At 43.2% G+C, this 23,140-nt stretch overlaps 1 protein-coding gene across 1 annotated transcript in view; it reads left to right on the forward strand.

Moving 5' to 3' along the window:
- The window catches only part of LOC125722600 (uncharacterized), a 427,015-nt gene that overhangs the window by 178,460 nt on the left and 225,415 nt on the right, over positions 1–23,140 (forward strand). The window lies entirely within an intron of this gene.

The following is a 23,140-nucleotide window of genomic DNA, read 5'->3' on the forward strand; positions in this document are numbered from 1 at the left end:
CAACGAGGGGGAAAGATTTTCCTTTGTAACGGAATATGTGGCCAGACTAGGGGACATATTGTCCACAGTGGTGGGAGCAGTGAAATGTCATCAGGCAAGAGCTTCGGGTAAGCAGAAGCAAGCATATGACTTTAGAGCGCAAGTCCAGTACTATTCAGAGGGGAACTGGTATGGGTTTGGAGGAAGGCTAGAAGACGGGGGTTATGTCCAAAGTTACAGAGGAGGTTTAAGGGTCCATATAAGGTGGTGGAAAGGGCAACGGAGGTATTGTATCGAGTGGTACCAGTGGAAGGGGGAAGTGAGGAGGTGGTGCATTTTAATCGACTTAAACCATTTCTCTCTACTGTAACAGAGGCTGCCAATCAGGAGGGCAGAGACCAAGTGATGCCTGTTGGTACCCTGCCTGAGCTAAAAGATTCCCCCCCTGGTGGTGGCTATCCGCAACCACGGCCCTTAGTAGAAAAGGGTGGCGAGATGGAGGAGGGGGTGCCAGGGCTAGAAGTGTGGGCAATGGCAGCGAATCGGCCAGAAGAGGCAAGTGCAATTGGACCAGGGCAGCAGGGGGAAGGGGACCAGCCTACCTGAACCTGGCGGAGCCGAGCCCGTAAGGTCCCTCCAGAGCCACACAGCGATGGGCCTGCTGCTATGCATGGGGCCAAGGAACAAGAACGGAGGGAAGGGGCTCCAGTTCAGAAGACTCGTCTGGGACGTCAGAGGAGGCCACCAACATGGTCCAAGGACTATGAAATGTTGTGACTCAAGGACGAGTCTGCCCTAAGGGTGGGGGGAGTGTAATGATGATGTATGGGGGTGAGGGATGGGCGTGGAAGGTAATAGTTAATTAAGTGGCTACACCTGGGTTGTGAGGGATCTGGGGTTAAGAGAGGGAGTAGGAGGCGCGTTAAGGAGATTTGGTCTGGTAGGCACCGTACGGGTGGGGTCCGGGAGGGAGGTGCCGCTCGTATGCCGTTTAGGGCTGCCGGCTGTGAAGCCAGAGAGTGGGCTGTAGGGACAGTTCCCGGTGCGGTAGGGCGAGGGCAGTCAGGACAGTGGGGGTAGGAGGCTATGACCACTGCTTAGACGGGGTGGTTGATAGACGGGAGTAGCGGCACCCTCATAGGGACGGATTGGGGGGGGGGGGGGGGGGGGGATTCCCTTTCCGTGGGACGTTCTAGGTGACGGACCGGTGTGATTATTCCTTCCCCGGGGGAGAGTCCTGATCCCTGGGAGGGGAAGGGGTGTTCTGTTTTAACTATGTCTTTATTGTGTGAGTGTTCTGTGTGTTTTAAATGCGCAGTGTAACCGCTTAGGGTCGGGACAGGACTATATACAGTAGGCGGTTCTGGTCCCGTAACACTTGCCTGTGCCCGAAGTGGGGGGATTACTGTGCATTGCAGTGCTATTGGTGTGCCGTGCCCTAATGCTGATGTTGTATGGTGCGGGATTTACTGTGTGGTAGCGTGGGTTAACACACGCTTAAAAAGGGGTGGTGTGCTACGGGGAGAAAGCGGGACCGAACTCTTTGTGAATCCAGATCCGACCCGATGGGTCGCTGCATGAATTGTACTGAATAAAATTATCTTTGTAATTGTAGCTGCAGTCTGGTGGTGATCTGTTCTCCGTTTACAGCCTCTGACGCTACTGTAGTTTGGGTTCGTTACAATATCAATTTGATGACTCGCATATTCCCTATAATATAGGGTCTATATTTTCTAATTTTAAGTTTTTTTAATGTTTATAACCTTAGATCTATGCAAACCATTTCGTATATATCCAACAACACAGTACAATTATGGTGGATATCTGGTTTATGACAGTAAAACAATGTACATTTTATGTACACTGAATGTAAAATTAAAGTTAATGAAAGCAAAATTATTGAAAACAGCTGTTGTGCCTTCGATTTACTAAAACACATGTTGGTACAATAATACCATTAAAATTTTACAGATAAAGCATATTACCATCCATCCATCCATCCATCCATCCATCCATCTATCCATTTTCCAAACCGCTTATCCTATTGGCTCGCGGGGGGTCCGGAGCCTATCCCGGAAGCAATGGGCATGAGGCAGGGAACAACCCAGGATGGGGGGCCAGCCCATCGCAAGGCACACTCACACACCATTCACTCACACATGCACACCTACGGGCAATTTAGCAACTCCAATCAGCCTCAGCATGTTTTTGGACTGTGGGGGGGAAACCGGAGAACCCGGAGGAAACCCCACGACGACATTGGGAGAATATGCAAACTCCACACACATGTGACCCAGGCAGAGTCTCGAACCCGGGTCTCAGAGGTGCAAGGCAACAGTGCTAACCACTGCACCACCATGCTGCCCCTGCATATGACCATAAGTTTAATTTCTGTAAAAATTCAGAAAAGAAATTGACCAGTTTCACTGAAGGGGTTTCTTTTATTTTACAAACTGTGCGTAAAAATATGTTTATGCAATGTAGTTTTGATAAACCTTTACTGTCATTTAACATAAGAGGAAAAAATAATTATACTGTAGTCAAAATGGCTGATATAAAATGGTTTAAAACTGTGAAAAAAAAATTGCCTTTTTTTACAGTGTATACTTCCAGTCAGAAGGTACCACACCGGCAGATACGGATTTCTGAAATAGCAAAGTTAAAGGTCGACGAATAATATCCCTCATCTCTTTTAAAACAATAGGTAAGATGCTGTTATGATATCCTGTCTAGGGTTGGAGTGTAACAGTATTCACGGGAAAGGGGAATGAGATAAAGGGACAAACAGGGTGAGGGCAAGAAGGGAACACCAGTGAGCAAAGGGATATTTTTTGTATTTTCATTTTTTTTTCATGTATAATGACACTGAACAAATAACCCTGTGCAAAAGACTTTGGGAGTGACCACAGCCAAAATAACAAACAAAATCCCCAACTATCAAGTGCGACCCATAGCTAATCTCACCTAAGTGCAAAAGAAAAGGAAACCAAAAGACAAACACTCCACCTCACTCCCTAACCAAATAAACTGTGGAGTCCAACACACACTTGCAAAACAAAACAGCAGTCACTCCCTATGCAGCAATACAATCACACATACATAACATACACATAAGTCAAAGCAACAAGGGGGCTAGTGAAGACGTAAACCAAAGAAAACCAAGCGGGGAGACAGCAAGCCAAACTGAGGTCGCGGGGGGGACCGGAGCCTGTTCTTGGAACAACAGGCGTAGGCAGGAACCAACCCTGGGCAGGAGTCAACACTCTGCAGGGCGCAAACACTCACAACTCAGATTTGCCAATTAACCTACCCTGCGCACTTTTGGACTGTGGGAGGAAACCGGAGCCCCTGCTGGAAGTCTTTCCCCATTCACCACATTATATTGCCAAAAGACTGAAAATTAGATATCAAATACTAGAGTGACATAAAAACAAAAAACAAGTTTGCTTGTAATGAGACGCAAAACAGAAGATTATCTCTTTTTATATTTTGAGAAAACATTTTAACATTTATCCAACCGGTCAAATGGTTTAATACTTCATACAGCAGCATTTCTAAACTCATTCCTCAGCACACCAGACAGCTCCACATTTTTGCTCTGTCCCAGATCCCTGCATGCATGAACCAAACAGTCACCTTTTACTGCTGTGCTGAGAGCTTGGACAGAGCAAAACTGTGGATCTTTGCAGTGGGGTCCAAGGACTGGGTTGGGAAACCCTGGCATAGAGGAGACTGCAGTGAGAGCCAAGAAAAAAAGAGATTAGAGAGGAAGGTAAAATGCTTCCATTAGCATGGCAAATAAGCTGCAAGTACAGACCCTGTGCTTCCATTACAAACAAAAAGCCTGTATGACCCTCCTAAACACACAAGTCAGATTAACTTAACCAGGGGAAATAAGCATAAAACTTGGCAAAGACTAGACTATGAAAAGGGAAGGTGAACATCATACTTACAAGAACTTCTGCTAAAGCAAATGGACAAACCCCTTTTAACGGAATCAAGTTACTTAAAAAAAAATAATAATCCAAAAATAAATCAATAAAAATTAAGAAAAACACAATCATGCTTTGAACTAATACTGCAGTCAGTCCTAAATGTTCCCATGACATTCTTTTCGTCACGACGCACACTCGGTACATACTGGTTAAAAACCATTTATAATCATTCATGTACCAGTCTATGATGGAGCACCCCAACCTGGGCCACCCATCCAACATGGCAGATTTCTGCCCCCTGGCCCCGGAGACTAGCAGACTAACCTCAGGAAACAGGGAACCAGGAGGACATGGGCCGCTGACTGGATGGGCGGCTCCAGAATGAGGTGAAGCAGAAGGTAGACTCCACAGCTGAGGACCGAGGAATGTAGACCAAAACCAGGGAACCTGAAGTGGCAAGAACACAAACCAGGACAGACATATAAAACCAAAGCAAACGCATCAGTGGCACAGCCCACCAGCTTGTGAAAGATGGCTACCTGGCATCATGAATCCCTTAATCAAAAACCTTTGTGATGGCAACTTTGCCACCCAGGACTGATCCCTTCTAAAGACCTCAAGTTTCAATGCAAGGTTTCCGAAATGTTTTGAAACATTAGTCCATGTGACTGCTGTGGTATTGTTCCAGGCAGGGAAAACAACTTAGGAGAAAATTTCCGTGCATGGGTGTTTGTGGTACTGTTGGGCTGAGGGGGTAATTGAGTGACTATTAACCTTTGAAATCCAATTATATTATTTAAACAGGTTAGTAGTTAGACAGTGTGATTTAGATAAGGATAAGGATGTTTTATTGTCATTACAAAACGTGTTCTACATGAAGGGAACAAAATGAGGCACTCAGATCCGGTGTATTAGCAATAATAAAATAGAAATAAAATCGAAAGAACAATACAATGAATAATATGGTAACAATTAAAATAAAATAGAATAAAGACATTAAGATAAATTCCATTAGGAGAATTTAACCATGGATGTAAAGTGAGCAGGTGTGAGTGTAGCAGAGATTACTGAGGTCTGTGTGTAATAAAGTATATGTGACACTGGCTGAGGAAGCAGCAACGTGTGTGTGTGCAAAGTCACAGTAATAACCTGCAGCACTGAGGGATCTATTGCAGCGAAGCCCTGACATGTAACACTGGTGATGAATAGCAGTGTTAGATATAGGTATAGTAAGGTACTTATAATTATAGTAGGTGTAGGATCAAGGTCTGGATTAGATTTAGTTAGAAACATACAGGGCAAATCTAGATAACACATACACACACAGATTGCATATAAATATAAATTTAGGGGCAGTGTGTAGCTCAGTGTGCTAAGCCTGTGATCACAAAATAGCCCACTTTAGCCCAGCCTGGGCACATCTGTGGGTCCTTCAGCAAGGCCCCCAGCTCCCTGGGTGCCACTATGACTGGCTGCCCGTCACGGCCAGCTCACTCTGAGCAAGTTGGGGGAGGCAAAACGAAAATATCTTGATTGGGATCAATAAAAAGTATTAATTCTTATCCTACGGTCTGAGCATTCGGTCAATCCAAGTACAGAGAGTGGTAATGTGGACAATGCTGCTTGCATTTCCGGCCCAGCAAGGCCTGCTGCTGCTCCACAGCTATATATATTCAGCACTGACCTTTTTCCATTCAGTGGTTGTTAAAATAACTTTGTGTAGCCTAGTAATGGTGTAGTGCAATATACTTTGGTTTGTAATATAAGGGATTAAATAATATCTTCCAAGTGACATACAGGCCCTCCACATTTTCAGTGAAAGGAGACCAGACAGCATGAAAGCTCTTCCTACATTTGCCTCTGCTGTATCTCAGATTTTCAATAGGTAACTGTTGGAGAAAGCGTCAGGCTTTCCACTCCAGCTCTGCACACAGGACCAAACTACAGTACAGTATATGTTGGAGAAAGCGTCAGGCTTTCCACTCCAGCTCTGCACACAGGACCAAACTACAGTACAGTATATGTTGGAGAAAGCGTCAGGCTTTCCACTCCAACTCTGCACACACCATTAATTACGAGACAACACACTTAGAGTTTTACTTGCACAAGGGTAACCACACTCTCTGCATGCTAGGCTACAAAGGAATGTGTTACAAAGGGTGGTTCCCCTTGGCACCTTTATTTATAGTCAATGGGGGGCAGGGGTCTTGGAGTGAGAACAAAGAAAGACTGTGAGAGTAAGAAGAAATTCTGGTTTTACTCAGGTGGACAACTAATTAAACACGTGCTCAGGATACGTGTAAACTAATATAATCTAAAGTATGAAGGTAAAGGAAAACAAAATAATGTATATACATATTTACACTCATTGCTGATTATACAGAAATGATAACAAATGATTACTAACAGTTTCTTCAACCTAACAGTAACATAGAAAACACATCTTTAACCTATTGCCTGAAGGCAGGGGGTCTGGAGGACTTCCACTGCGTGAGAGTTGTTCTTCCACCCAGCAGAGAGGAGAAGGCTGTGGCTCTGGCCTGTGAGGCGGTGTATTGTTTTTCTGCTGGGAGATGTGAGCATCGGGTGAGACTCGACTCAAATGCAGCCGCTTTGAGACAGACGTGGACTTTAAGGAAACACAGACTACACATGGAACAACAATGACTGAGCTGGGGAACGCAGTGAGGGCAGACATATTTATACACAGCACACTAATCAGCGACAAAACAGGTGTACAGGGTTAGGATGGAGAACTATAATGGGATACAGGAGAATTAGGAGGGTTACAAAGTGCCAGCAGCGCCCTCTGCTGGCATGAGTGGGAGGAGACATGAAAAAATAAGAGATTACAGATCATGACAGGAGCACCAAGCACAGCAACAGTGGGGTCATGCTCAATTATCACACCACATATATGAGAAAACATTATGAAAATCTGTTCCCAAAAATTGTTCAAACATCAGCTTGACTGAAACATATGACTGGTTGTATCTAGGCTACACTGGCACTGACAGCAGAATGTAACAAATTACCAGCTACGACACATATCTGATGATTCAGAAGAAAGACAAGTTGAAGAAACAAAGTGGTTAATTGACTATTGTATAATAATCAAATCACTTCATAATCATGTAATACATAATATGTTACGATGGGAAGAGGGACAATCCAAGGGCAGCCTTGTGGGTTTTATTGCTGAACCAAAAGACATGAATAGAACCCAAGAGGAGGAGGAGAGCACAAATAGGAGGGAGGGAGGAAGGAATAAGCAGGAGGAGTTGGGGAGAACCTACTAACACGGGGAGCAGAGAGGGGTCCTCCTCCTTTTTGGGTGAAACTAATTGCTTGTGACATGGTAAGAGGCAACTTCTTTCTTGAGAGAATTTCTTTAAAGGGCAAGACAACCAAAGCTGTTAATCCAACAGGAAAAAATAGCCTTTGTAGAATTCTATGTGAAGACCCTCTGGGCCAGGCGCCCTGCCACTCTGCATTGTTTTCTTTGCATGTACAACTTTGTACTCCATAATTTTAATATTTTATCACGAAGCCTGAAGAGCAATATGAACTATATCATGCTTTAAGTAAATTGTCTCATCCATTATTAGATTTAAACACTGTCATAATCCACAGCAAACTGTACTTACAGCCTTCATCCTGCTCTTCAGTCTCTGACGTGCTGCATCTAAATGGGGATTCGTCAAAAAGCCAAGTGAAGATGTCATGAATGAAGGCCTTGTTCAAGCTTCCCCTGCCTGACAACAGGTTAGTCTCTCATTTGACTAAAGTATATTTAACTTCTACAGAACTTTGCAGGCTCATCTAGGATGGAGAATTTCTGCTGCTGAGCGCCTTAGAAAGATTCTCAGAGGGAGATACGAGTCCTAGGTGCCTGCTGGGTACATATTCAAGACAGAGTTAGGACCGACTCCAAAAATTCTGCACTGTCTCACAGATTGGGGGAAAAATTTGTATTTTACTGAAAATTTCATTTCTAATAGATGGAATCTGATTTACCTTAGACTTGGTCAGGAGTCATGTGGATAAATTTCAGAACAAAAGACGGCCTGTGGGCTGGGGGGGACAGGCAGGTTGGCAGGTGGGGGCACGCGGAATGCTCCTGGGGGTGTGGTGGGTGTGCTTATATGATTTACAGGAGCCGAGGCTAAGAGAGGCACTAAACTGCACAAACATCCTCATATACGAAGTTTTACATGAAAAGGGGCCATGGGCTTGTTGGCGCTATAATTCTTAGCACTCTGACTTGCTCTCTGGGGCTTTGGGTTTTTGAGACAATATGAGAAGGGCAGGTGCCCTTTGGCGTGGAATTTCTCCGATTTGTGTTTTTCCTTCTTCCTCTTTTTGTTTTCTTCAAGTGCCAACAAGAGAAATTAATGACAATGCCAAAGCATCTGTAATTGCAACAATTTTCTGGAAGAAGGGGTGTGTTTTTTGACATAAATGCAGGGGTGCCAATATTTTTGGCCATGACTGTAATAGTTATTTGTGATTTGTAATCATTATTTAATTTTATCGATCCATCTACCTACCTACACTAAAAAATGTACAGTTGGATGTAATTAATTTTAAGAGAAATGGTTACATGAAATTACTATCCAAAAATATTTTATTTTGTAATTCAAATTTTTCTTGTTTTTCAAACCAAAAAGTTACAGCACTTCAGCCATTCACATTTATAAAACAATATGACCAATCACTAGTTCAACCTCCCAGCCATTTATCCTTCAAAAACATGGCCCTAGAAACGTTCCCACATTTTCATCATATCTTTTTTCCCATTTAGTCTGTCCAACATTTTTTCATATGAAGCTGCCTTAATCATCTCATCGGTCCATTTCTATATATTAGGGATTATTCAGGATTTTAAATGCCCTAATATTACCCTCATGGCAGTTATGAGTCCCACCATCACAGCCTTAAACTGTTTATTATTCACCTTTGGCAATTCCACTCTATCTCCTAGCAGACAGAGTCGGGTTTGCGGGGTAAAGTAAAGCCTAGCCATTTGTCTAGGAGATCAAGAACTCTACCCCAAAATGGATATACCTGAGAGCACTGCCACAGCATGTGTAAATAAGCCTTCTAAAATTCCAACACTGATCAGTATTAATTAGTCCAGTTCTATTTAGTCTAACTAGTGTCCAGTACTATCTGTGTATAATTTTATACTGAATAAATTTACCTTTTACTTCCCTATATTTCCCCTCTCTAGAAAGTATTCTTGACCATTCATCTTCTCTATTTTAACACTCGTGACTCAATGCCTCAGTTGCAAAAACTTCCAAAAACTCCCTCCTCCTTCTACATCATACTTACTCTTTACATCTGATTATGACATAAACATCCCATTTACAAATAAATCCCAAAGAGTTTTCACCCCTTTGGGTTGCCATTGTTTCCATACTTTTTCCTATTTGTATTTCAGGATTGTGCCAAATTGAGGAATATGGCTGCATGTAATGTGATACTTTAAGCTTCTTATGTATTTTGATCCATACATTCCTCAAAAAAGATATTATCGGGTTTGTGTTTCTTATATTTTCCCCCATTGTCACAGAATGTGCAGAGGTTGAAATAGTGAAGCCAAATCGCTCTCGATAGCTATCCAGTCCACATCAGAATTCACATTCTTCCAGTGATAGTAGAGTTTGGCTATTTCAAATGACATGCTATATAATCTAACATCTGGCAATCCTAGACCTCCCTTGTCTCTGGGCAAAGTAATTTTAATCCTAGGTTTTTTCTTTCCCAACAAAAATCTTTTACTATACTCTCGTACTGCTTAAATATCCTTTGCGGAATATTAAATGGAAGCATCATAGAGAGATAATTAACTTGAGGCACCACAACCATTTTAGTAACATTAACTTTCCCCCCATAAGGATAATTTCAATGCTTTCCATTTGTCCATATTAAGTTTAATTTTGTTCAATGAGGGTTCAAAATTCAGAATTATTATTTTGTCAATATATAAACTCAACAGATTTAAATTTCATGTTTATAGTTCAATTTTATGTTATATAAACAAAATAATTTTTAATACAGAGCATTTTTTTATTAATTCAACAGCACCCATGTTCAATCCACTTAAGTTTGGAAGGTGTATTGGAAGGTAACGCAGATATTTCTTAAGTGGGCATCCAGAGATATCGTCCCCCCCTCCAAGCACCCCTTTTCTCCACCAGTTCTGTATGGAGCTCAACAGGAGGAATGGAGAGGTAGAGAAAGGGGTTAGTCTCACACATAATGTAATGCAAAATAAAGAGTAAATACAAGTGCCATGAAGCAGAATTGAGCTCCAGCAGGCCTCGACTTACAGTAAAGGAATTGTAAGGCAGACATGCTAACAAAACAGCTTTACATTCCCAATTCCAAACCATTAATGGGCAACCTTAGAGTGACGACGGCTAAAAAAAACCTTAACTATAAGCAGGAATGAAACATTGTGAAAAGCCAAGACTCCACGTGAACATGTTCTCCCCTTGCAGAGTCAGATCACGCATTTGAAGTGTTCCCAAGTGTTTGTGTGTTTTAGGTTCCTGTTAGGTTCCATTAACGTAACGGAAAATGTGCTGGTAATTTTCTGCCAGTACATTTTCCATTTTTTAGTGGATTTTTTTTTACAGTGTATGACGCGCTTGAATTCACTGAGCTCAAGTGTATGTGAAAATTAATATATTTACATCTAGTATATTTCATGGCTTCACTGTATTTCCCTCTGCAATGATCAGTTTCATCTAACTGCTGATGTTAAAGGCAGAGCTGAAATTTAGTTTAGTCATGACCTCAAAATTTAATTGAGTAGGTATTCTGTACAACCAGACAGAACTGCTGGTTGGGCTGGTCATCACCTGCATTTTCTAAGTGAGGTCTAAATGTAAAGTTTCAAATTGCACAATATATATTAATCTGTTTTTACAAAATATTTTTTATGTGTTTGCATCTTATATTTTGTATAATGGGCTTGTACATTTGATTCTTCCTTGATTTCGGTGTAATGAAGTGTAACTAGTGAAAAAGAGAGAAGCTTTTGGGAAGCATTATTGAACTTATTGTCCAGAGTCACTTGGGTGGCAATTAAGGTCAATATAAATCACCCATTACCCACTGTAATCCTTTGTATTCCCCCCGCACACTCTGTTAACAAAATAAGAGGGTTGAAGTCAAATCAGGTTAAAAATGTAAATTTGATCCTCCGCCTATCGCGGAAGATACGTTCCAGACCCATCAGCGATAGGTGAAAATCCACGATACAGAAAGACCATATAAATTATTTTTTAAGTTTAAGCCTTAAAATACCCCTCCCACATGCTTTAAACACATGTAAACTTATTGAAACAACACATATATCTGTTTGTCGGGCTAAGGATATGAGTAACATAATAATAATAATAATAATAATAATAATAAAAATCAAATAATAATATGTAATATATATATACACACACACACAACTTTCTCTCTAGATATGTAATGGAATATATAAAAATAAAAACATATATGGCTCTTACACATTCTTTTCATCCTTCTTCATGCAGCGTACTGTTGATTCATTCAAGCCATAAGGGCGAACACCGTCCGCATAACGCTTTTCTTCCCGAAGCACATCCAGAAGTTTTACCTTCTCCTGAATGGTCAACGTCTTCCATCGTAGGGCTCAGAACAAAACGAAAACAAACGGACCACAAACAATGTACGGGACACACAGAGAATTGTGAGGCGTCGGAGGAAAATCCGCGATATAGTGGGGGAAATCGCTGTAATGTGAAATCTGCCAATCCTGGTTTTCAGCACCATGGACAGAAACCTTTCGTTTATAGGGACCTATTATGCCCATTTTCACTGTTCATAATTGGATTTTTATCTTCTGCTAGAATAGATTCACCCTTTTAATAGGTGATATCCTAGAATCCAATATATTATTGCAGGGCTATTTTCATTTGATGTTAACCAAATGTGATATATTTATTTTTACTTTTGATATCTTGTCCTTTTCCCCTTATCTGATAAGAGCCGCTGTCCGCTGAGACAAGCTGGTGTGTTTTTACTGCTCATTGAAAAGTGGGTGGTGCGGACTTTGTGTATTACATCACACTCTGAGACAGTCACTGATTGGTGGGCTCTGAGGGGGCAGTGTGACCTGAAAATCATCCATCAATCAACCCAGGATGGGGGCCCAGCCCATCGCAGAGCACACTCACACACCATTCACTCACACATGCTCTCCTACGGGCAATTTAGCGACTCCAATTAGCCTCAGCATGTCTTTGGAATGTGGGGGGAAACCGAAGTACCCAGAGGAAACCCCACGACGACATGGGGAGAACATGCAAACTCCGCACACATGTGACCCATGCGGAGACTCGAACCTGGAACCCAGAGGTGTGAGGCAACAGTGCTAACCACTGTACTGCTCCTGAAAATCATGAACTATTTGAAGTATTGAATTATGAAGTATTTTTGAAATCTTTATGAAATTTTTATATTTATTAAATCAAAACATTGGGCAGTATACATGTTATAGCTACTTATTAATGAATAAGCAATATAATAAGATTCAATTTTGCTTTCACTACTTAAAGCGCCAGAACATCGTATTTGAAAAATTCAACAGCAATATCTCTTACCAGAAATCAGGAACAGGTTAAGAAAATCCACAGACTTCGTCGCGAGCAGTTTAATATACGAACTATTTCCTAATACCCGACTCCAAACACCAATAATATCACTGCGCATCAGATATCGCCAGGCAGCTCGTGCTTGTGTCTAATGCGCAGAGATACGAGTAGTGTACTTCGATAGAAGCCCGACATTTCTACGGCTGATATTTCCAAACCTGAACAACTCCCAGCAGAACTTTGATGAATAGATAGCATTAAGCCCCCTCTAAAATATCTTTTAATAGTTTTTTTGTGAACCTCCCATTTAAACGAAGTACATCGTGGTGCTCGTGAATTTGAAAGCCTAGATTCCTCATCTCGCTTTTCCACAACGTGTCAGCAGCGCCACCATCTTGGAGCAATAATTAGACATAAACAAGCAACATGTCAGGGTGTAGATGGAAAGATCTTTTAGCCATAACTTCTTTACTAATTAACGCATTTATATCTTACAATTATGTAGAACAAATAAACAAGCCCACCACTACTGCCCCCCCCCAATTTATGTAGTACTGCTCACAGTATTCTCAACAAAAACTAATCATGCTAGTATCCCGTCAGTGTCACAGGCTAGTAAACATGTTATGTATCTTATTTGACCGTACTGCAAATTTTTTACCTGTGAAATGTGGTTCCCTGTTTTCTAGTTTTAACATTCCTCATGTTGTTGCAGTTTTGAAAATAGTCGGTTCACTAAGTCATCTCTATGAATCCTCTATTTCACAATTACCGTGCCAATAGGGCGTATCACCCAACGAGGCATCCAGGCTTTCAAATCTATGGTGGTGCTCCCTTCGCTACTACCCGTCACATGACACAGGAGCTACCGAATACCCGCCAATCGGGAGCCGGCTAGATCAACCACGCCCACCCGTCACACAGAGAAGAGTGAGGCGAAAGAAGCGAATCAGTTTAAAAATGTCACCATCAACGCGGTGTTCAGTAGTCTGAAGATATTTTACTTTAAGCAAGGCACAAAATAAAGTTGTAGTATTTGTAATAAAATTTGAAGATTAGCCATCCCCAAGGAGCTGACAGGAATGTCAGGTACAGGTTTAGTCCTCCTTAATCAGCTTGTAGGTTACTAAATGTCGGCAAATAAGCTTGCCTTTTTCTGTGATTTTTTTTTTCAGTTAAATTGACACTTAACGAAGTAATCTGAGAGATATAACATTGGCAACGATGGTCATTTTTTACAATCATAGATTTTAACATTGAGGACGTGTGTCTCATGTTATTTTCACATAGAGGGAGTTTAATTGTTTTTATCTGTGTCTGTGTGTCAACATATGTCTATTTAGTTATGTCACTCAAATGTATGATTAGTATTGACATTTCCGTAGACTACTATGTTGTAATAAAACTGCATGGTCCTCTGGGAATTGGGCAATAGAACGGAATTGTAAAGTATCAATAAGAAACACTATTAATGAAGTAGCCGCCCTAACCTTTTACTTTGTATGGAGTGTGCATACAAAACACAAATAATGCAGTTGTACTGTTATGTATATAATTTAAAAGGTATACTTGCCAGCAAAAGATTGAGTTAATAAAATTAAACGAAAAGTATTAAGACCCCTTGTCATTAATAGTATTATATACTTCTTAATTTTACAATGACTTTTTTTTCTCTCATATATTTAAGTTTTTGAAATTGATAATCTGGAAAACTGCTGCCTGGGATCCACTATCCATTCTTGACTCTTGGAATAGGAATTGAAGTCGAATCAAACAGCCTTACAGCACCCTCTTGTGACATGCAGTAATATGAATGAAGTGTCCCGTTTTAAGAGGCAGACGTTGAGGCCGAATTTTAGTTGGTCACAAATGTATTTTTCTTCTGCAGCTAGAAGCGTCGTCTGAGCCAGATTTTAACTGGCATGTCGGTGTGGGATTCTTGTAGTAGAAGTTATGTGAATTGCGGTACTCTGAAATTAAGTGATATGTGTATTAGAATCGTGAAGTGTCATCTTCCTTTTGTTTTAGGTTCGCCCCGGGCATTTTTATGAACTGTATTGTAATATCAGACAGTGTGTCATGAATTTCTGAAGGGATGTTATATATGACCATTTCTTGGATACGTCTCTTGTACAGTAGTTGCAGTTTGTCAGGCCTAATGTGACATGGTGAACAAGTCCTGTGATTAAAGCATGTCTGCTGCTTAAAACATTGTGTTGTATGCTGAAGGTTTCTTGCCGGTACACGTTGAATTACCGTTCCATTAGAATATTCAAGTGTTATTTTTAAAATCATTTAATGAAATAGGTATTTATCTCATCATTGATGACTGTGGTCCACCTGTGTGACAAGTAACCTGTCCCGGACAGAGGTTTCTTCAAGGCCTGTTGTAGGAACCCCATGGTGTAGCATTATGAGAAAGTATACAGGGAGTAGTACAAATGAGCAGTCGCCCTGCCCCTCTTTTACTCATTTTGGATGCTTAAATTACTAAATTGTGTCTTTAATGCTAATCTGTATGATTCTATGGTCTGAGTGAGTCTCCAGTACTACATGAATGGTAAACCTAAAAACTCTACTTCGCTTAGCTTAATAATATTTTCTTTATTGAGTTGAATTAGTTTGTGTCTAATTTTCATTTTATTGATTTTCTGCACGGTTCCAGGTTTCACATTTTTTAAATGTGGGTGTTTTACCTGTATGATATGCTTGCCTTTTGTACTGGACATAAAATAGAATTAAATTTTTACATTATATTACTCATACAACAGGCGCAGTGCAGTGGTTAGCACTGGTGCAGGTGCACCAACAGGTGGTGCAGTGGTTAGCACTGTTGCCTCACACCTTTGATACCCGGGTTCGAGTCTCCGCCTGGGTCACATGTGTGCAGAGTTTGCATGTTCTCCCCATGTCGTCGTGGGGTTTCCTCCGGGTACTCCGGTTTCCCCCCACAGTCCAAAGACATGCTGAGGCTAATTGGAGTTGCTGAATTGCCCATAGGTGTGCATGTGTGAGTGCATGGTGTGTGAGTGTGCCCTGCGATGGGCTGGCCCCCCATCCTGGGTTGTTCCCTGCCTCGTGCCCATTACTTCCGAGATGGGCTCCGGACCCCCGCGCGACCCAGTAGGATAAGCGGTTTGGAAAATGGATGAATGGATGGATGGAAAACTCAGTTACCTTTTATTAACCGACCCACGCTTATTTTAGTAAGAGCTATAGCTAACACAGAGCGATCAGTTGCCGGCTAACAAACTAGTGACAAAAGTCAAACATTTTAAGATTAACTTAACAATTAACGACCCACCATAATCAAAAAGTATTAATTTACTTCAAACACAGTTTAACCGCATTGTGTGTCTTGTATGTACCGGAATAAAACTGTTTCCTCAAACTTTTCCTGCGCCTCGACCCACGCTGCGGTGATCCTGTCAGATTCCAGAAAATGAAAATTTGCGCGCTCGTTCCCCGGATCCGGCCCGTAGCTGCTTTGATTCTGCTGACATTATTGCGTTCCCGCCACTGAAGCCTGGGTCCGGGCCTTGTCCGTATCCCAGCTGTAAAACGGATGTGACTGTAACGCGGATTTGCCGGCTTAGAGGCGGATCCGGATCGGAGTCAGCTGCTGTCTGGGAGCATACTTGGGTATAGATCTAAGATCATTGGTGATTAGCTATGTGACGTAACATTTCACAAACATGCCATATAGGCCGAAGGAAAAAGCCCAGAGACAAACTAGTGACCTCGTTCATGTGTGTGTTGATGTTTTTATCGCATTGTGTAAAATATGCCTAAGAAATCAAAAGTGTGGCTCCACAGGGTTCCAGGATGCGACCATTTAGTCGCATTTTGCAACCATTTTTGGAGACAATACAACTAAGTTTATAACTAGACACATTAGTGCGACTTGCAAATATGCCCCTCATTTATGCCTGAATATGCCTCCCATATGGTGGCTGACCACATATCATGTGAAAGACCCGGAGAGAGTGAGTGTATATGTATATATGTATGATGTGTGTGTGAGAGACACCATCGGAAGTCTGGTTCAGTTCCTCAGAGGCACTACTATGGAGGCGCTTACAGTAATAAACTTGCTGACCGCAAAAACTGGCACTATGATGGAAGTTATGCAGAAGTGCAGAGTAGATGGAATAATTTTTGTACCTCAATAAGATTGTATGCCTTTTGCCTGTGTCTCCAGCCAGTGCCGGGGGTGAAACGCGCCTGCAATTATCAGCGGGATAACATTATCGTTTTTTTTATTCTGTGGAAAATGAAAGACCGATTTGCTGGCCAGATTTATTTATGAATCATAAACATGTTGTGGGCTATATAAGTAAAGTCAGGGCTCTCAAGTCTTATGCATTGACTGTGAGACACTTGCATTTCAACCAGTTCACATGCTCACGCGCTGCTTATCAATAAATAATGTACTTCCCTGTGAAACAATGATGCTGGATGTTTATTTGCATATCATGATATAGTGCAGCCTTTTAATAGGTTTCTGTTTTTCTGTTAATCCATTCATGGTGTTGAATAAGTCAGCAAGCATAAGTGTAAGGCTAGTGAGTGACTGGTGTTTTCGGGGGAGACTCCCTAGAGCTGGAGAGAAATACCTTAAGGCACGGGATGAAAAATCCCAAATCTTCCAGGAAAAATGTCAGCATTATATGTATTTGCCACACAGAACAGAACAAAAAATTCCTTAGGGAATCACACGCCTACCATAGTCACTATACTACTCAGAACGCCTGGCAGCCACCAAATCAAACATAGGAAAAGGTCCGGATTTATAGCATTAGAATGTGGTAGAGACTAATATCCATAACGTACCATCCTAGAACACACTGTGCTCTAAAATTTAAGCCCAATTAAAATCTGAATATTAAATGAGGAAAATAATTTGATTTGTTCTTGTATCCCATCCATTATATCTGCTTTGGGGAAAATGCACTCCTGTAGCCACTAGGGGAGCTCTCACCTCTTCTGGGCCCAGCTAAATAATTATGTTACGCATTCTAACAAGCTTTATTATCTGTGTCAGTAAGCCCTGCTTTTACAGTAACACTCCTGCTGAGAGGCTAATTTGATTACCAGTCTTGCCCTTGTCATTAGGAACACATGAGAATTTGCGCAGTGCTGTGGATTCTCACTGGTTTTCCCCAAGACTGGTACGATACATTTTATTCAGTTTCATACCACAGGTGATTGCAAGAGGGATCAATTGGTTTACTTTTATACTGGTGCGAGGAAACTATTATTATGATGGTGGGTTATCAAACACAGTAGCTGGCTACCTCAGACATAAGACGCCCATTATGTACCTGTGTGTCACCTATATGGGCTTGGAATCTGTATATCAATTGAAATAATTATTCATAGCCCAGATAGCATCATGTTATTGTTTCAGCGTTGAAGTATAGTTAAATGCATTGAATTATGGTCAGTGTTAAATTATCAGCATTGAAACTGAATTGATTTTTGGTCAGATTTTCAATATTGAAAAATTAATGGTGGCGAAACCTTGATATAAAGCGACTTTTTCAACATTGAAAATAAGATGCTGAGTTAACATCAATATTATTGAAAATAAAAATGGAAAAATGAATCTATGGGGGGCAGCATGATGGTGCAGTGGTTAGCACTGTTGCCTCACACCTCTGGGACCCGGGTTTGAGTCTCTGCCTGGGTCACGTGTGTGGAGTTTGCATGTTTTCCCCATGTCGTTGTGGGGTTTCCTCCAGGTACTCTGGTTTCCCCCCACAGTCCAAAAACACGCTGAGGCTAATTGGACTTGCTAAATTGCCCGTAGGTGTGTGTGTGAGAGTGACTGGTGTGTGAGTAACTGGTGTGTGAGTGTGCCCTGCGATGGGCTGGCCCCCCATCCTGGGTTGTTCCCTGCCTCGTGCCCATTGCTTCCGGGATAGGCTCCGGGCGACCCGATAGGATAAGTGGTTTGGAAAATGGATGGATAAAACAATAAATTAAAAGAACATGACATATAAGGACAGATATTAGAAGTGACAAACTGCCAGTCCCATCAGACTGCCATCGCCCTGCGGCCCAGGGTGCTCCGGTGACAGGAGCACTTATGTTCCACCATGCTGTTCGTTATGGACACACTGTGGGCAGCACAGGGATTCAGATCGGCCAGGCCGTTCCTCCCAATCACACCCTTCCAGGTTTCACTGTCGCTACGCACATCAGCGTTTATGTCGCCCAGCAGGACGATGCAGTCCCCACGGGGGGCACCTCCCAGCCCCCCTTCTCAGGTCTCCAAGCAGGCCAGGTTCTCTGAGCTGGTGTTCGGTGCATACGCATAAACAGTCAGACCCCGTCCCCCAACTCGAAGGAGAAGGGAGGTAACCCTCTCGCTCACTGGGGTAAACTCCAACGTTCTAGCACTGAATTTGGGGGGGGGGGGGCTATTAGCTTATTTCACAGAGGTCACCATTTTCAAAATGAAAACAAGGCTGAGGTGGGATTAATTCCACAAAATTCGTTGATGCTAGTGTGCCATATTGTTGTGAACCAGGATGTACATCTTATCAAAGACGAGAATGTGATCAAGGTTTGTCTTTCCCTTGATTTCCTTGTAACCGGGACACTTAGAAGCTCAGTTCAAAGTTAGAAAACACACTTTTGCAGAATCATGGATTTACAGTAGTGAGGATGTATCATATAACCAAGCTGCCTCCTGCTATAATTCCTCACAGTGGGGCTGAAGATTTTTATTTTCTATGTGAAAACCCATGATCCATTGGAGGTGAAGTACCTGACTCTGCTTGGACCTAAAATATATTCATACCCCTTTGATTAACTCTGTAATGTACCATATATGTTTAGTAATATGTATCCAGCGTTTTCAGCCTCTCTCAGGATAATAGTGCTTGTGCTTGTTGTCTCAGAAAATTGTAAATTCAGAAAATAAATCAAGCTTGTTAATGACTAACGTTAGTCATTCACGCTGCAAACAATATTTTGATATTTGCTGATTAGCTAGTACATTAACACTTAGGCTACGCCTGTCAAAATCGTTAACTTACCTTTAATATCAGTAATGTTACCCTCTATTCAGTTGCTGTATCCTTTTAACAGAACTGCTCTTGATATTCAACATCCATCCTCAGCCCATTTTTCAGCATCGTTTATGGTAAAATGTGGCACCAGCTCAAAGTTTACGGTCCAAGCCGTTGTTATGTGACTGTACTTCCAGGCTTCCACTTGGGGTGACTCCCTCCTCTGCCTCGCTTTCCATTCAAAATGGCGGCCGTGTGAAATCAGCACATAAGTAGACCCACACCTGCCCAGCGCCTCTCACCAGGGGCAAGTCAAGAGTGGAATAGAGGGGAGTCCAGCGCCTCTCACCAGGGGCAAGTCAAGAGTGGAATAGAGGGGAGTCCAGCCCCTCTCAAGCCCAACATGTGCATATATTTAGTCGGTATCTCTCTACCTCCCCAACCAGCTCAGGTTCCTTTCCCACCAGAGAGGTTACATTCCATGTTCCTAGAACCAGAACTGGTAGCCGATGATCGGTCCGCCTAGGCCCCTGCATACACTGCCACCTCATCCACACTGCACCCAACCCCCACAACTCGCCCCGCAGATCTGACACGGTTCCCTGGTAACCAGCCGACACCTGCCACACTGCTCCATAATGTCAGGCCAGCGTCCACCTCTCTGTCCCCTGATGCCTGGCCAGCACCCACCTCAATGTCCCCAGACGTCCAGCCGGCGCCGACCTCATCTCCTGACGGCCTGCTGGTGCCCACTTTCTATCCTGACGTCCCATGGGCACATGCCACCAGCCCAGAGAAGATGGATCCAGAGGATGTCCTGCTGGACTGCCCTGGGTCCTGCTACGTGGTCCCTCCTTCATCCCAGACTCCGGTTACTCTGGTCCCAGTTTCTTGGGTGGTCACCAGTATCAACAGGAGTCCAAGAAAGCGGCAGGCAGAATGTCTGTCTCCCAGAGAGGGTTTGCCAGTCTCTGCTCTTGCCCTGTATGTGCCTTGTCATCTTCCTGTTCCTGTCCTGTTGTCTCCTTGCTGCCCTACTGCTCTGCGGTTCTCTCATCACCTCCCAACCCCTCACGTCCTCCAGCCCTGCTGGCCCTCCCAGACCCTCTGGTCCTGTGATTCGGCGGAGTTCAGCCTCACCTGGAAAGGACCCTAGGAGGGTCCCCAGCCCCGAGTCTTTGCCTGTCTTCCCTGGATGCCCCATCTCTCCTTGTCTTGTGCATCCTGTGCCCCTGTTCTTGTTGACCCTCCACCTATCCATCCTGTTTTGGGGTCTGACAGGACTGCTGTACCTGTGGCTCCTAGCTTTTCCTTTATCCGCTCCATGTCCTTAGTGATGTCCTGCAACTGCTCTTATGTCTGGTGTTGCTGTCTGTCTAGTGTTCTGTCTAGTCTTGTCTGGTCTTGTCCTGTCTACCATCTGTTCTGTCGTCCCCTGTCTAGTCCAGAGTCCAGTCTGGTTCCATCCCTGTTGTCTAACCCCTTTGGACTTCATGGCCGGAGCGCATGCTTTTGGTGGGTTGGGGCGAGGGGGTACTGTCACATTAAGCAATGCCATTTTTATCCACTATGCTTGTCCATTTATGTGTCAACGCATGTTCTGACCATCCATGCTCTCTGCCTCCCCACATTTCCAGGTGCTACCCGGGGGGGGCACCATCTCAGCTGGAGTCCAGGTTCTGTCCCATGGAGGGGTGACACTGCGAATTGGACCTGCTAACTGTGTCATCCTGGGTGCAGCCTTGAGTGTCACCCTACACAGGCCAGCGTGGAGAACAGGCTTATTGACAGACTTTAATCACACCTCACACCTGGCCTTTAGCAAGCAGCTCCACTCTTTTCTGTTCTCAGTAATATTAGTCTGCCGGGGGGGTTGGGCAGCCAGTTGTCCATGGACCCCCAGAGGTCTTTTTTTTCTCCTTACTTGGGGTTTTTTGGTTCCTCTCCTCCGTTGTCATCTGGCTTTCTTTATTTAATATCTTTCTTTCCTTTTTCCCGTTGTGTATTACTGTCTTTAATGATGTTGTAATGTATGACTACACATCTATGTAAAGTGCCTTGGGACAACTCTGTGAGGCACTATATAAAAATGTAATTAAATGTCCCGCCTCCTCCCTGACGTGGCTCTAACAGGCCATGTTTGCTGCTTGTTGGTCTCACGTCTCGTTCCAGCCCTCGTGTTAAACACTCCCAGCTGTCTCCAGTCTCTTCCATCATTAGTCCTCCATTTAAGTGCTTCCTGGTCCTGTGTTCCCCAGTTCGATCACTGATGTTGTGCCTTATGTGTTGCCGGTTCCATAGCCTCCCATCCTGATCCCAGTAAGTCCCTGTTTGTTGTCTGAGAAACACCTGCTGCACGAGTCTTTCACCCCGGTGACCACGACACCAACCACCAGTGATGTCTGTGGAGCCCAGAAATACCAGCCTAGCTGCACTAGTGCCCAGGCAGCACCTTGACAGCGGCATGTTTGCATTGTTGTATTTGCCTCACTTGTTCACCACTTTCAGCAACAGTATCTGCTATGTACTAGAACTGTAATCATATGTGAGTGAGTCTGTCTGCTTTGAAGGAGCAGAGATCACACCTCCTTACTGTAGGTACAGGGCACAGAAACGGGTAAATCCTGTAAGGTAACATTCTTACAGTCAGCATAGATTCCAACACAGTTCTGGAATATGAAGTTCATAGTCAGTCATAATTTTGTAGCATTAAAATATAAATTTTACATAAATCCTAACAGTATGTGTGATTGTGGGGGGGTGTGGGGTCTCGGGGTGTAACCTCTGTCTCTTGGCTTGTTTCCTGTCCCTACTGCTGTACGTGTGAAGTCTGCATGTTCTTCCAATGTGGGCTTTCTCCTCCTACTTTGGAGAACATGAAACTGCGATCAGCCGATTGGAATCTCTAAGCTGCCCTTAGTGTGCGTCTGTATGTGTGAGTTTGTGCTCTGCTATAAACTAGTATCCTGTCCATTGTGTCCCCCGCCCTGTGCCACCTGGGACAGGCTCCAGGCTCCCCACCCCCCCGTACAGGATAAGCAGTAATGCAGGACGGCTCCACACTGTTCCAAAGAAATGGCGCTACAGCTCCCTTCAGGACTTCAGACCAGCTGCTCTCACTTCACACCTCCAGGCTTGTGGGTGTGGTTCCCAGTCCTGGTTCTGCATGTACAGCTTGCATGTTCTCCCCGTGTTCCTGTGGGTTTCCTCAGGTTTCCTCATGCTGTCCACGATCATGCAGTTTGGTGAATTAGTGTCTCTTGATTGTCCTCAGCATGTGAGTGAGTGTTTGCCCTGTGATGGACTGGCATCCCATCCAGGGTGTCTCTGCCTTGTGCCCTGTGCTTCCTGTGATGTGTGTGTCCCATAACCCTGTATTGCAATTATTGGAATTTGTTGGATACTTTTTTGATATATGATCTTTCTGTTCCTGGGGATGGCTGAAGCTGGTCCATTAACTTTTGGCTTAAATATAAGAGTAGTATTCAATTTTCATTATTAGAGTATGGAATTATTTTGGATGATTAAAATGATCACTCTGAACTTGACTGTCCTTCCTAACATAAAT

The sequence above is a fragment of the Brienomyrus brachyistius genome, unplaced genomic scaffold (genome assembly GCF_023856365.1).
Source record: "Brienomyrus brachyistius isolate T26 unplaced genomic scaffold, BBRACH_0.4 scaffold40, whole genome shotgun sequence".
Lineage (NCBI taxonomy): Eukaryota > Metazoa > Chordata > Actinopteri > Osteoglossiformes > Mormyridae > Brienomyrus > Brienomyrus brachyistius.